Source organism: Phragmites australis, chromosome 8, assembly GCF_958298935.1.
Source record: "Phragmites australis chromosome 8, lpPhrAust1.1, whole genome shotgun sequence".
Taxonomy (NCBI): Eukaryota; Viridiplantae; Streptophyta; class Magnoliopsida; order Poales; family Poaceae; genus Phragmites; species Phragmites australis.
The window spans coordinates 16,751,414-16,767,751 of record NC_084928.1 but is presented as its reverse complement, the minus strand read 5'-3'; the positions used below and the strand labels follow the sequence as shown (position 1 = coordinate 16,767,751).

At 41.6% G+C, this 16,338-nt stretch overlaps 1 long non-coding RNA gene across 1 annotated transcript; it reads left to right on the top strand.

Annotated features, from left to right (window-relative positions):
- The first annotated feature begins 4,681 nt into the window (after positions 1–4,681).
- On the top strand, positions 4,682–7,220 carry LOC133925863 (uncharacterized). Its single transcript, XR_009911022.1, has 3 exons — positions 4,682–4,985; positions 5,728–5,780; positions 6,291–7,220. It is a non-coding gene; the product is annotated as an uncharacterized LOC133925863 (long non-coding RNA).
- Positions 7,221–16,338: the final 9,118 nt, after the last annotated feature.

Sequence of the window (16,338 nt, the reverse complement as noted above, 5' to 3'; positions counted from 1 at the left end):
GTCGTTGAAGGGCAGTATGATGGTCGTAACCCGTCATCTCCACAGACTGCACGAGGCTCCGGGCGGCGACCATGGCGCAGAAATCGCCGTATAGCTGAGCGGCTGGAAGCAGGCTACTGCTGGTCTCGCGGATCCAACCAATAAGTCCACCCAGTCCAACGAGTTCAACTGATGGAGGAATTGCCGAGGCGTCTATACCTTCAAATGTATGGCTGATTGCTTCGCAGGCGGCTACTGCCTTCGGCTCAAGCTCCCCAATGACGTTAAGAGCATCTTCGTTATAAGCCTTCGCTTCGCTCAGTTCAATCTGCAGCCGCTCCGCTCTTTCCCTCTCCGATGCGCACTCTGATTGCAGTTCGCAAACTTGCGCTTCGGAGGATTGCAAATTCTGACGAAGACAATTCACTTCGCCGTTAGCAATATCCTTCGCCGCACGCAGCGCTTCGAGCTCCGCTTCGAGCTTCTCCGATCGCAATTCTGCATCCTTCGCTCGCCGTGACAACTCGCGCTTCTAACTCTCGGCTTTCTCCGCCCGTTTTTGTAGCAGTTCAATCTGGCCCTCAGCGCTTCGGGCGCGGGCTTCAGACTTTTCTGCTTGTTTGCGCTGAGCTCGGGAGAGAAGTAAAACCTGAAATTTCAACTGACAACTTAGTAAATACAAAATTTCCTTTATTTCCATTCAAAGAAAAGATACAACATACCTTCGCGATTGCCACATCAGCAGCATCAATCAATTCGCTCGAAGACTTCCGCCCAAGCGGGATCTCGATCTCAGGGAGAACGAAGGAGCCAAAAATCCTCTTCGCATCGTTTACCCTGGCACTCGGCTCAGAACAGGCAGGCCGCAAAGCCTCGGGTGCAAGGGCCTTCGCGTCAAGCAGCCCGCCAAGACCCATAAGGCCTTTCCCTCTCCGTCGTGGCGCACTTGGCGTCGAATCTTCGCTTTCGGAAGATGAGGTCGACGAGGAGGAGGGCGACGAATGCCCCGCCACTTCTACGTCGTCGCCGCCCTCATCAACGGGCTCCTCTGGGACACCGGGCTCCGATGCCACGCCCACACCCGTCAACTCCTCGTCGTCGCTCAGGATTAGCGTCGGAAGATCGACGCGGGTGCAAAACAAAGATTTCGGCGCTTGGCCCTCTTGCAATCCTTCGGAACTCTCCCGACGGTTCAAGCCGCGTGAGACAGCTGAGCCCTCCGGTGACATTTCCACGTGAGGCTCCGGCGCAGCTTCGCGTGGTTTTTTGCGCAGTGCGACAGCTTTCTTGGTACGCCTAGATTTTGGCGATTGTTCCGAAGTCTTTCTTTTCGCCGGAGGGCAAGCAATAGGCTCTTCGCTTATCTCCACTGGTGGGGAACCTCCCACGTTGCTCTGCAGGACAGCCGAAATCTTCGGCCGCTCATCGTAAGACAATTCACGGTACTCAAAAATCCTGTTTAACCTATGGTTAAGCCCCTGGTCTGCGCAGAGCTGCGCTTCGCCAGGGGTAACCTTCCCAACCAACATCACAGCCTTCGCTTCAACTTCGGCCACTGACAAATCTATAAACAAAGTTACCATTAAAACAACTGTTAAGCAACAAGATTTAAATCATAATATAGTACACGTCCAAGAGGATACCTGCGAAGCCCTCTATAGCAGGCTGAGGACGGCAGAGCCCCTCAGGCCCTTTCTCACCGAAGGTCGGTATACTCCATCCACGGCTGAGAGGCCAGATGCCGGCCGCTAGAAACTCTTCGACCAAGTCACGAGTTGACAGATATTTTGCGCACCGTGCGAAGGCTTCAAGTGCCGTTTCTTGCGATGTTTTCAACCGGACATCAGGGGCGCGATTTCCCTTTACTCCTTCGCACTTCGACACAAGATACTCTTCGTTTTCAACTTTGTGGTAAAACCACCATTGGGTCCAGTCGCTCGGCCACTTGTTCCTGTATACAACCGCGGGAGTGGATAGGCCAGCGCGGTATGCGAAATTAAGACAACCATAGTGCGCTTCGCTCTGCACTCCGTGAACAAAAACGGGTTTTGGTTGATGGTGCAAGCGGTGCGCAGCGGAGAATGCCCTCGCGGAAGCCTTAACTCCTTCAGAACGGGCAGCCCAAGCGAACAGACTCATTCTGACTAAGGCATTGGGCGTCAACTGATGCAAGTACACTTCGAAGAGCTTCAACACCTTAATTACCATTTCGTCGCAGGGAAGTCGAAGGCCAGCCCTAAAGTAATGCACAAAAACAATGGCTTCATCATCAGCGGGTTCGGGAATCTCCTGCTTCCCGGGAAGCCGGACGTTGGATACGTCATCAATCAGCCCCTCCCTGACAAGGCCAGCCAAAACTTCGCTATCCACCTTCGACTGTCCAATCCAATATGTCTTCGGACACGACGATCTGTATTTCGGCACCATCGAGTTCAAGGGACTTCCAAGCGGAGCGAAGGGAACAGGGGGCTAAGACTAGCCTGTCCGAAGGTCTCAAACTTGCTTCGTACGAGAGCAAAGACTCTAAACAAAGGCAAGGTGAAATTTTTTTTTTGACTACCTCTGTATTTATAGGAGAAGTCAAGCGCGGTTAACACCACCTGCATCGAAATCTCAACCGACACCGGAAAACGCGCTCGGGTAACTACCGTGAACATTAAATGCAAACAGTTATCCCTAACGTTTCAACAGATAAAAATAAAAAAAAAGAGAAAAAATAATAATAACATATATTATTATTATAACAACAATAATATCAATAATAAAACCAGGCTTTGCCTCCAACCAACTTCGATAGGCCGAAGGGGGACGGCGCTTAGATACCTCAAAATTCTACAGGCTCGGCCTATCGAAGATAAACCTTGCCAGTAGGGGGCTACTGTTGGGGATCATCCCCAGCCGTCCCCATACCCGAGGGCAACTGCGAAGTTAGTTGGAGTTGGATCCACAACCGGTCCGATGGATGCGAAGACTGGTCTGCCCCGACTACCCGGCGAAGCTACAGTTCGCGCTCCAGGCCTTCGACAGGAGGCAGCGAAGACGGGGCCAGGCCTCCGCCTGATGGATGCGAAGACAGGACCAGGCCTTCGCATGGAAGTGGTGACGACCGAGCCAGGCCTTCGCCTGGTGGTGGCGAAGACAAGATCAAGGCTTCGCTTGGAGATGGTAGAGGCAGCTCATCGGAAGGCTGGATGGAGATGACTTCGACACCCTTCGATTGAGAAATAGCCGGATAGTGGGCCCAGCTATCATGGGCACTATTGTGATTATGGGACCATGTTTAATTGTACCATATTGCCCCCGGATATTCCGGGAATGTAGTAGGTTAGGGGGTAGTAAGTGTAAACCGGGTCTGTGATTGCGGGGGTGTGGGCTATAAATAGAGCCACAATGTAAATGTAAACAGTATGTCAGACTGTTCACTCTCCAGTACACATCACATAACGGGCCTTCGCCAGTTCTACCCCCGAAGGCCCCCATCTGGTCTGGGACTTCGATCCCAACACCCAGCTAGGTTAAACATTTTTGCCGGAGAAAAATAGTACTTGTGCACAGTGAGACGTTACCTGTGCTCAGCGCGGTGAGGGAGAGCGGGCAGTATGAGGCCCACAGGTGACCACAAGCGGCCCACGACGAACTCCATCTTCGCACAACCCGGGCCGCAAAGATTGCTCCCTTCGCCCGATGGCACACGAAGGCCGCTTGGAAGCTCCAACTTTGCCCGAGGTGCCTGAAGTTGCTGCGAAGGCGTCTTCCACAACATGGACGAGGTTAGAAAGTGGATGACTAGAATGAGATTTTTACCTCCTGACCCTCTTGGGTAAATCTTCTTTTTATCTTTGATAGTATGTGAGAATTATAACTTGCACCATTATAGATTATCAGGCTAACTCTTTACATAGGACTATTGCTGTGTTATTGGGCTATTACCCAATAAAGCTGTTGGATGAAATTAATATGAGGGTACCGATGGTTCCGTGCACACAAGATGAGGTGGAGTTAGAAAAGAAGTAAATCGTGATTTTATATTATTATTGATGAATATGAACTTTGCTTGACCCATCTTCTGGTTTTTTTTTTCTGTGTTGTGTTTACTTTACTGTTATGGAACAAGTCTATGCCTGCTACACACCTATTCGGAACAAGTCTTATCCAAGCACATAGTTTGAATTTGCATTTTACGAACATGGTTTTGATAAGATCAATATATGCAGGTGTTCAATCCAAGGGGAGAAGTTTTACCGATGAACATGCATGCATCCTGGTGGTTGTCTCCATTCTGTATCTTTCAGCAATAGCTTATCTCTATCAATTTAAACTCTATCAATTTTCATCACAAGCCACAAGTGGAAATGTCATGAAATTTTCATCACTTAGCTAGCCCTTTTTCTCTAAGTTAAAAACTAGCTGCAATCAGTTCAGGAAAAAGAGAAGTGGCAACCTGAACTACATTTTGTGTTATGATCTTTATTAATCTCCATTTGATGGTGGCCTTTCTTTGTATCTTCCAGATTGGAGGAGAAATGATAGACTTTATCAAGGCACTTCATGACGGTAAAGCTGCGAAGGCATTCAGTAGCCACACCAATCAATTATCATAGAGACACTAACTTCTGTTTCCTGAAGGTGCTACATGAGCTGAACAAATCTACAAGATGGATTGAGCTACATCTTGCTGACAACTCTTGCTTTGCTGCAATAGAGTTTTCTCATCTGAAGGGTATAGTATTAATTGAAAAGGGAAATCGCTCTATGTTTTGTTGGATGCAGCAATTCTTAGACGTGAAGGGAAAACTAAGAAAGCTAAATCCCATTTTCATTTCCATATGGAGGCTGCAGGTCGGAGGAAAGGAGACTTGTGAATCTGCTCGGCCTGGCTGTTCCAATTGCTGTTGATCAAACCCAGTGATGACACAACATGATGACAATTTTATTGTTCAGCTTGAGCGTGGCTGGCCAATTGCATAGCCTTTCTACAATATGCTACACTTACAGCTACAGCAAAGGTAATAATTTGAGCATTGCCTCTTAATAGTGCTTGGATATTAGTTTCATGATTAACATTATCTTATTAAAAAAGGGGGCTAAACTTGCAATTTTCCTCTGCTAAAAAATTCAAGTACCAATTTTAAGGTGCATTATGCCAAAAGACAAACAAACAAATACAATCGGACATAACAAGGAATCTCCACACTTAACAAAGAACTAAAAAGTCAAAACTTTGGTGTTCATTAAATTTTCCTTTTCAGGCATCAAGGTGTGGATGTATACATCTGGATCACAATTGTGACTATTATACGCTATGCAAGATTTATAGAATATGTGAAGAAAACAGCGAGCTGAGGCCAGTGAGGTCTTTACCTTTTCAATCTTATGTAGTTTGCATGCACAAACTACATAAGCTTATCGGCCAAATCGCCAAATCACAATGCTATAATAACTTTTCAAAATATAATTGTCACTGAGTATCTACTTCTGTATGATTTGGTAAAAAAAATATCTTTAGTTTACATGAAATGGGAAAGTAACTCTCTAACTCATTGCAAGCCTTCTTCTGTTAGAAAAGTAAAGTTGATTCATGAAAGGTATACCATTACTGCCACTTTCACAATAGATTAAAATTTTATCTTTTTGGCGGTTCATATGCAGAGAACCATTTCTTATGAAATATTTCCCCTGGGTAAATAATTTTATGCTGGAAGGATGCTACCCAGCAATTTCATGCCTTTCTTTTCCTCCTCATTGAAGGACATTCCAGTGGTGATCATGTCTTCAGAGAATGTGCTTGCCAGGATCAACAGGTAAGCTGAAACTGCATTAAAATGCTCTTCTTTTCTCATCCTCTTCTTTTCATGACACCGTAGTATCAGAGAAGTAGTAGACTCAATGTCAAAAGTGAGAATCATTTGATCAGCTCTCTTTTGTTCAGTCTATAGTCCTTTTGTCCAGATTTTCCTTTTTTCGGTTGCTGAAAAACACAGTTAGGGAAAGATGTCCTGCTTCTGAGCTGAAGCAGCACCTGTCCATGTTGTGTGACAATGATGCTACACGCCATCTATTTAGGGTATCAGCTGAGCTTGATTATTTAGTTTTTGGTGAAGGACAAATCCTTAGGGCCTGTTTGTTTTACTTTTGGATTGTTAAAAGTAGCTTGTAGATTATGGATTGTGAAAAGATGGATTGTGGCAATCTGCTTATAGAATTTGTCCTGTTTGTTTCAGCTTTGGATTGGCTTATAGAATTTATCTTGTTTGTTTCAGCTTTGGATTGTGGATCACAATCTGCTTATAGAATCTATCTGTTTGTTTCAGCGATTATGCCGCAACCCTTACTCAAGTTGAGAAGTGGACAACACAACAGAGGTTTGAGAAAGAACATTGGCATGATGTTCAAGGATGCAATCACACCTGCAAAGCATGTTTGCGGTGATACTAACATATCATCTGGTGCTGTTTCTATTAGTTCAGCTATAGTTGAATTGGTTCTGATACACCAATTTGAGAAGTAAAAACGGAAGAACTCCACCAATACAAATACACCAATTTATTTCCTAACTTTACAGGTTACATTTTGAAAATTAATATACTGCATCAATGATGGGTCACACGGCGCGCCGTTGGCATGCTATTTTTCTAGTCATATTTAAATTTCTAGCTGCTGGTTAAAGAAAAAACTCATGATGTTGGCCCATTTGACCGAACCATATGCCTATATATTTTTCCGTTCTTACTTTGGTATGAATTGGCCAACCATTGTATATCTTCAATCTTTCCAAGAACCATTTTTCAGGTATGTGCGACTAATGAATAATTAAAATTTGTACAAGTTTCTTCATAGCCTTTGTTTGCCTTATCTGGTAAACTCTTGCAATAGTTAATGTTTTTGTTTTCCCAAATCTGCATTAGTAAGATACTAATTTTGTATGATGCCCTTTCAGGTGCAACACAGGATTGATTGCATAGAATGCTTGTTTCTTGAAGGTGAGGTTGCTTATTCCTTTTCCCAAATGTTAGAAAAAAATTGGGATTGGTGAATCAACTAGATTCTAGAATAAATGATTCACCTTTTAGCTTTACAATTGCTAAGGCTTTAAATCTAACCTTCACCAAATATGTGCCATTTGCTTCTTTAGTTATTTTTAGATGAGGGGATAAACTGCATAGAGGTTTAGGATAACTCTTTGGAGGGCTACCAGCAGAATGCGACAGCAGCTCACACAATTGTATGACCATGTACAGCTACAGGACATCTAGAAATTTTAGTTTGGCAGGGGAATAGTAGCAAGGTTTTTTGGTTTCAATGGATACTATGTTGAAATGCCAAGATTTATGTCTCAAAAGTTTACTTGCCAAGTGAAATTCCCTCTTACGATTAAAGTTTTTCTTTGGCTTGTGATTAAAAATAGCATCCTGACTAAAGATAACTCATAATTTTTTCAAAGAGACAAAAGAACATGGTAGTTATTGGAGTAGTTGGTCTCTATGGAAGAACACTGGATAGGCTGGTGGCCTTTGTTTGTGGTATGATTGAAACAGCAATGTTACAAAGAATGGTGTTAGGCTCCTAATGTTTTGTACCAAAATTTTAACTGAAGTCAGCCTTTTGTTTACTTTTCCTAGAAGCCGATGCATGTTACCAGCTTAGTGAGGATTGTGTTTGATGGGTAGAATTAAGAGAAATTCTACGATTCGCCATCGAATAACCACTGATTCTACAATTCGCCATCGAATAAATTCTGTTTACTTTTATACCATCGAATAAATGTTTCAGTTCTTTATATGCCATCGGCTCGTCTGATATTTGAAAAATTCCGACACTACCCTCCACTGTACTGTTCATCTCATTATGAACAGTACCCCCCGAGAGCTAAAAAAAGTCAAAAAAAATATGTCAATTTTTGTGCACGCTCTATAATTCATAATCAACCCATTTTAATTGTATTTACCTAAAAATACTGTGTAGAATTCAAACTAAAATTCTTCAAAATGTGCTACTTTTGTAACTTCTTGCAATTTTTAAGTCTCATAAAAATTTACAAAACATTTGAGAAAATTATTAATATTCCTCTAATGTGATGTAATAATTTCTAAAATTATCTCCCGCGGTGAAAAAGTGAGTTCTTTGTAATGCACAGTATTACAAAAGTACCACATTTTGAGAAATTTTAGTTTGAATTCTATACAGTATTTTTAGGTGAATACAGTTAAAATAGGTTGATTATGAATTATAGAGAATGCACAAAAATCGACATATTTTTTTTGACTTTTTTGAGCTCTCGGTACTGTTTATAATGAGCTGAACAGCACAGCGGAGGAACAGTACAGCGGAGGGTAGTGTCGGAATTCTTAAAAAATCAGACGAGTCGATGGTGGATAAGTAACCGAACCATTTCTTCGATGGTATAGAAGTAAACGGAATTTATTCAATGGCAAATCGTAGAATCGGTGATTATTCGATAGCAAATAGTAGAATTTCTCTATAATTAAGTGCTGGTTTGTATTTCCTTCGACTTCACCGTTATTTTTATAATGAGATTACATTGAGCTACAAAAAATATATAATGCATTTTTTTTTACTGAAGCATACACCCTTCATGATAGAGTTTAACCTGTTGTTGATTGGTCGTGTGGTGTTATTTGCATTCCCATCACCCAATCAACTATATTATTTCTTTGGCTCTGGGCATTTAACTATATTTTATAATGAAATTACGTTGAGCTAAAAAAAATACTGAATGCATTTTTTTTTTTTTGCTGAAGCATACATCCTTCATGGTGGAGTTGAACTTGCTGCTGATCAGTTATGTGGTGATATTTTGTATTAGTTTCACCTAGGCAACTATATTGTCCCTGGCCATTGTTGGCTCCTGTTGCAACGGGTGCAAGATCCTCTGACTTCAGCTAAATTGAAGTCATCGTGACTTCAATTTCATCAAAGCTGTGTGTGAGATCCAACGAAGGAAAATCCCATCCCCCTCTTGTACAATAAGATGAAGCTACAAGCCGTCTTGTAGCCGTCCTGGGTGAAGACATGCAACTCATCCTCTTCGTCGGTGGTCGCCTTCACCTCCATTGCCTTTGTCCATGCTCAAGGACCTTCAGTCCCTGCTCGTGTCGGACACCTCCACCCATGCTGCCACGCCATCCTCATCATCGTGCATCACCGTCTCCGCCCTTCGAATCCTTTGCACGCTCCAGCAGCCCTTGGCCCCATCCCCCGTCATCGGGGAGCTCCCCATTGGGTGGGGAGGGGGGTTGGTGCTCTACTTCACCTCCTTTCACGTTGTTTGCGCACCTACGAGGACTGCTGCGTCGTGTGGACCATCCAGCGGGGGCTCCACGTGGCCGTTGACGAGCGGGGCCTTTCCACGGACCTCGGCTTCCTCTCGGAGCTCACCACGCTCCTGCCTTAGTTCCGTCGCATGACGCCCCTTAGGTCTTCATCGACAGCCACCACCTCGGCGGTGCCGAGGAGATCTTCTGCCTCCACGAGTCTAGCGAGCTTCGTAGCTGAAGGGATTAATGACGTCCTAAGAAGAGAGGTGAATTTGGACACTTAAAATCTGTTCGGCTTTAAAAACTACACAAGATAAATCTATATCAATTTCTATCTAAATGTGCTTTAGTTTTATTTAGTGTGTCTACAAAGCACTTGTAACCTATTAAGAAGGTAAATTACAAGATTGTAAATGCAGAAACGTAAATAAGTTAGAGAGAGCAAACTCGGCATAAGGGATTTTTATCACATGGTATCAATGGTATGAATGTCACCCCTAGTCTATGTTGGAGCTCTACAAAGAATATGCTCCCGGTCAGCACTCAGTCACGGTTCTTGAGCCACTAAGTCACAAAGACAAGGTCTCCACCTGGATGAGTCAACAAGCTATTAAGGCAAGGTCTCACCACTAGACTCTTTTTCGGTTCCTTGCCGCTATGATCACTTCGTAGTTTGAGCCACCAAGGCAAGGGTCTCCGCCTCCCCGCATAATCGTCTTGCTGTCACTCCACACTAAGTCAGAGAATCAACAAGCTTACAGGTGAGTCACCAAGACTCTAAGGTGCTGGTGTACCACTTGTTACAAGGTTGGATTACTCCTTGATCCACTCTCTAGGCGGCAATCACCTAGCAACACTCTCTCTAGGCCTATAAGCACTAATCACTCACTTATTTTGTGCTTAATCACCTTGTATAATCACATTAAGCACTTTGGTGGTTTGGATGTCTTCTCAAGTGTGTATGAGCTTCCTCTAGATTCAGCAGCATGCTGCTACTTCGAATGATTGAGTAGGGGGTATTTATAGCCTCAAACCCACGCACTAGCTGTTAACTCAGTGACTCAAAAAAGTTTTTAACATCGGATGATCTGGTGAGAATAATAGTACTAACACAGATCATCCGGTGAGTACATTCTCACAAACTAGACGTTAGAACCCCATTCAAGCCTCTGTGAACACAAGACACTGGTGTATTCTTCATCTTTATCACCGGACTATCCGATGAGTTATCCTAAGCAATCCGTTCCAACTACATCCTCTCTGTGTAAATTGCTCCGGTGTTAGAATTTGATGCACATCACTTCATCACCGAACTATCTGATGCCGCCTTAAACTTTGTTCTGCCTCTGTGCACTGTTCATTGTCTGGTGTATTATCTGATGTAGTCTTGTTTCATCACTGGACCTTCCGGCGTGTTGATCTTCAATCTTCTACGGCTGTAACCTTCTCTAGTGGAAATGCAATAGTGTGTATCTTCCTCTGATCATCGGACTGCTCGGTGGGTTGTTCTATTCTGTCTTCTGGACAGAAACAATCCGGTGTTACCATGCTTTGATCACCTGACTATCCGGTGAGGACTTCAGGTTTCTCTCCCTTTGCCCAATATGCTCTTGTGAGTTTAACGCCTAGAGCACCGGACCATTCGGTAAGGCAAATTTTTATGAGCTTCTCCAATTCAGTCAAACTTTGTCCCGGCTGCAGTGACTTCTTTATGTATTGCATCCATGAGATCTACTAACATATATTATTGTTAAACATGTTAGTCCCAGTGACTATATTGTTATTAATCACTAAAATCATAATCATGACTTAATAGGGCTATTTTTGCTACAATCTCTCTCTTTTTGTGATTGATGACAACACCAGCAAAGCAAGTGGTAAATAATAAATGATACCAAATATAAAGATTATAAGCGAGCATTAATTCTTACCACATTGCTTAAATGCATGTTCTTCCACTTAGTTCCCTTTTTTGTTGTGGCTCCCTATTTCTTCATCGTCACTATCTCTCTTGATCGACCTTGCAAGAGCTTTGAACCAATTAAAAGAACAAAAATTATATGGATATCACTACAAATGAATGATACTAATTGTAGGCTATGAAAATATATAGATCATAATTTATAAAACACATAATATAGTCTAAACTCCTTCTATATGTATGCATACATATGATGAGAAAAAATATATGCATAATTAGACATTGTGTCAAGATAGGAAGTTTAAGATATATTATGCATGGGGTAGCTTAATTTAATAAAAGATTCGACAATGATACTAATAGAAGCATTTAAACATTACATATCTCTAGACATATTGATTGCTCCATGAGACCATAAGAAATACAACTTGCAACACATGTTAGTCTCAAAATCACAACATATATGATATACTCTCCCTAAAAGTGTGCATACAAGTGTTGAATATTTGTAAGATATATGCACTTATTATTGATAACAATAGGGGTTTATCTTATAGACTAAATCATGGCATATGAAAGATACCAATTGTAAAAACTAGTGTCATGAAATGAACCTATAACTAATAAACCTTGTAGGTTGCTCATGGATTAGAGATAAACGCAAGCAACTTTCCATATGAAAATCTATACCAAGAATTGCAATAAATTGAAATAAGCGTATGCAATCCTAGACGAGAAAAATAAGTTAGAAGCAAAAAAAAAAACAAAATGCATGAATACAAGTCTAGCTATCATTTATCTTTTTTATCTTTAGAAGGGGATTTGGGTATATGATGATTATAATTTTTATTAATGCGCCTATTTTGTACACTTGGTTTCTTTGCTTGAACTTTCATTTCATCTTGTGAGCCAAGTCTCTAAATCCCTATAGCCGTTTTGGACTTTTAAGTCTTTTTTGGTACTTAAACCGATTAGGGTCTTTTCATGTTGGTGATAACTTCTTTGGGCATCAAAATAGGTTAGTTCCACCTCAATTCTTTCTTCGAACTATATGTGCAACCATCTTGCTATTGTACTTCTTCTTGAGCTTGTAGTGATTGCTTTTCATCTTGATCTTATAGTTGGGCTTGTTGTAGAGGTTGGAGGTCTTGCTAGAGAGGTTTGTCATCTTTTTCTTCTTTTTATCTTCTTCTTCACTTATTTGCATTGAAGAGATTTGTGAGCTTCTTGATGGCATTTGAAACATATCATGGTGGATGGTTTTACAAGCTTCTTCACCATGAAAGCATGATTATCTTGAGGAGGTTGGATATACTCTTTGCCCTTTAAACTTGCAAGTCCTTGAGGTTTTCTACTTCTTGTTTAAGCTCGTCATTCTCTTATGCAATGAGGTTGTTAGATGATTCTACAATAACATTCTCAACATAAATTTCATTGTAAAAGGATGAGCTAGGTAAAGCAATTAAATTATCACAAGAAGTAGAGCATATATTTTAAGATTGAAATAAATAGAGAGGTAGATTTGTTCAAATGGACTTCAGTGTAAGATTCAATTCAAGATTGAAATTAAATAGAGGTAGATTGCTTCAAAGGGACCTTAGTTTAAGATTCAATTCACTCAAATTTAGCTTTAAGCTCATCATGCTCATTGTTTAGTAAATTTAATTTTCTTAATAATTGTTCATAATTAGGTTAAGTGTATTGAATTTTTTGAGCTCTTTAGATTGTTTTTTAAGGGCCCTTTGTTGCTCATTTATCAAATAAAGAAGTTCATCATAAGAAAGAGAATCTTTAGCAGATTTATCATCACTTACATCGCTATACATACCTTTGGTCATAAGACACTTGTGAAATGACTTGTGTGATGACGACTTTGAGAAAGTTTTTCTTTGAGAGGAGGATGGTGAAGCTTTCATCACTTTAGCTTGATTTTTCATCGTCGCTCACCTATCTTCCTATGTTTGCGAATGCTTTTGGCTCTTCTCTTTTTTCTCCCTCTTGTTATTGGTCTTATTTTTCTCGTTCTTAATATGATCAATTGCGTCGATCAAGTCTTCAATAGAGATATGATGATCAATCTTGTCACTTATCCTCTTCATATTTTTTCTAACTTTGAGAAGAGCTTGGTCATCTTAAAATCAATTTCCTTATCATTCGATGTGCTTTGATCATCTTCTTCATAGCTCTTTTTATCTTAATTAACATCATTTTTTCTTGAGCTTGACTCTTGCTCTTGTCTCATAATCCTTGTCTTCATGAGTTAACATTGAGCTTGCTTGCTTGCGGGCAAGATTCTTTGTGTTAGATGAGGAATAAGGTTTTACCCTCATGTTTATTGTCATCTTATAGGCGGTGATTTTGCTAAGCACTTGATTTGGAGTCATCTTCTTGAAGATGGAGACTATCAACTTGTACTTTGAAAAAAGAGCTTGAAGTATTCTTTTCACCACTTGATTATCATTAATTAACGTCAAATCTAACCCATTGATCTTATTGACAAGAATATTTAAACATGAGTATATGTCATTAGCATTTTCATGGGGTAGTTGCTTGATGCTATTGAGCTTAGTAGCAAGCACATGATATTTCTCATTGCACATATCCTTTGTACCTTCATGTATTTCAATGAAACTAGTTCAAATATCATGTACATTGTTGAGAGAATAAACACGATTAAATGCATCAACACATATAGAAGATAAAAGGATATTCTTGACCAATGCATCTAATTGTCTCTACTTGTTGGTGATGCGAGGTCTCATCCCTTCCTCGGTGACTCTCCAAACATCTAACCCTCAGGCATGCAAATAACTAGTCATTAGAATTTTTCATCGGGGAAGTTTGTGCCATCGAAAAGTGGAACGCAAGTGGAACGCTATGGGAATCCATCCTAACTCTGAACGTCACTACTTACTACGTGGTGAAGCCTAACCAATCACAATAAGACTAAGGCTCAAATGCCACTTGAATTGGTGAAACCTTGTGAAATGTGTGAAGCTCTAACACAAATTATAGAGCTAGATGTGAGCCTTAGCTCTGATACCAAATGAATGGATCAGTGACGTCCTAAGAGGGAGGGGGTGAATTAGGACACTTAGAACTATTTTGGCTTCAAAAACAACACAAAATAAACATATATCAAATTCTATCTAGATGTGCTTTAGGTTTATCTAGTGTGTATATTCTACCGATCAAAGCACTTTCAACCTATCTAAGAAGGTAAATTACAAAAATATAAATGCGGAAATGTAAATAAGGTAGAAAGAGCAAACTCACCGCAAGGGATTTTTTTCCTGTAGTATCGATGGTATGAATAGTAGCTTTAGTCCAAGTTGGAGCTCCATAAAGGATATGCTCTCGATCGGCACTCGATCACGTCTCTTGAGCCACCAAGTTACAAAATCAAGGCCTTCACCTGGATGAGTCACCAAGCCACCAAGGTAAGTCACCACTAGTCTCTCTTTCAGTTTCTTGCCACCGTGATCATTTCAGAGCTTGAGCCACAAAGGCGAGGGTTTCTGTGTCCCCGCATAATCGCCTTGTCGTCACTAAGTTGGAGGGTCAATAAGCTTACCGGCGAGTCACCAAGACTCTAAGGTGTCGACGTACTACTTGGTATAAGGTTGGATCACTTCTTGGTTCACTCTCTACACAGCAATCACCTAATAACACTCTCTCTAGGCCTATAAGCACTAATCACTTACTAATCTTGTACTTAATAGCTTTGGATAATCACATTAAACATTTTGGTTTAGATATCTTCTCAAGTGTGTATAAGCTTCCTATCGACTCTAGCAGTGTGCCACCACTTTGAATGACTGAGTGGAGGGGTATTTATAGTCTTAAACTTGTGCACTAGCCGTTAACCCAACGGCTCAGAAAAGTTGTTAACACTGGATAATCCGGTGAGAACAATAGTACTAATACCGGATCATTCGGTGAGTACACTCTTACAAACTAGCTGTTGGAACCCTACTCAAGCATCTGTGAACATCAGACACTCCAGTGTATTCTTTATCTTCATCACCGGACCATCCGGTTAGTTATCTTAAGCCATCCGAGCCAACTGCATCTTCTCTGTGTAAATTGCTTCGGTGTTAGTATACGGTGTATATCACTTCATCACCGGATTATTCGATACCTGAAACTTCGTTATGTCTCTTTACACTGTTCATTGTTCGATGTATTGTCCGGTGTAGTCTTGCTTTATCACCGGACCTTCCGGCGTGTTGATCTTCGATCTTCCACGGCTATAACCTTCTCTGGTGGAAATGCTCCAGTGTGTATCTTCCTCTGATCACTGGACTATTCGGTGGGTTGTTCTATTCTGCCTTCTGGACAGAATCCAGTGTTGCCATGCTTTGATCACCGGACTATCCGGTGAGGACTTCAGGTCCCTCTCTCCCTTTGGCAAATATGCTCTGGTGAGTTCAACACCCAGAGCACCGAACCATCCGGTGAGGAAATTCTTCCTAGGACTTATCTAATTCAGTTCAACTTTGTCTCGGCTGCGGTGACTTCTTCATGTATTGCATCCATGAGACTACTAACATATATTCTTGACAAACATGTTAGTCCTATTGTTGATCTCGACATTGATCGCTTTGCGGAATAAAAAGTGCTTTTACAGTTCTTACTTCTTTTTTGGGCATCTGAGTTGTTACTTCGGCGGCACCGCGCTTGAAGTGTGACTTTGACAAACGTTTCACAATGATTTCAGAGGTTAGGAACACCTCGCAATAACTTGAGCAAAGTCTCCCTCGGCGAACACCGTTCACCTAACTTTAGCTATGGGAACCAAATACGCTCTGCGAAACATTTTCTCGAGTGTCATTCTCGATAATTTATTTCAGGTGACGCTTCGACGATGATGAATGTTTAAGATCTGAGAATGCCGTCCCCCCCCCCCCCTGACTTTTTGCCGTAGGTACCTTCGGCTGTGAAAGAAGTGCTGTTCCAAGAATGCTGTCCCCCCCCCCCCCCCGACTTTTTTCGTATGTACCTTCGGCTAATAGAACTTTATTATTTGGTGCGAGGGCAGACACTCTTAGGCCCTATCTTTTTAGTGAAAAGTGTACCACCTTCGTTCAGGTCTAGCGGCACTTTGGCTTTTCTTCCGAAGGTTTATTTTTCCTTTGGTGCGGGAGCAATTACTCTTAGCCC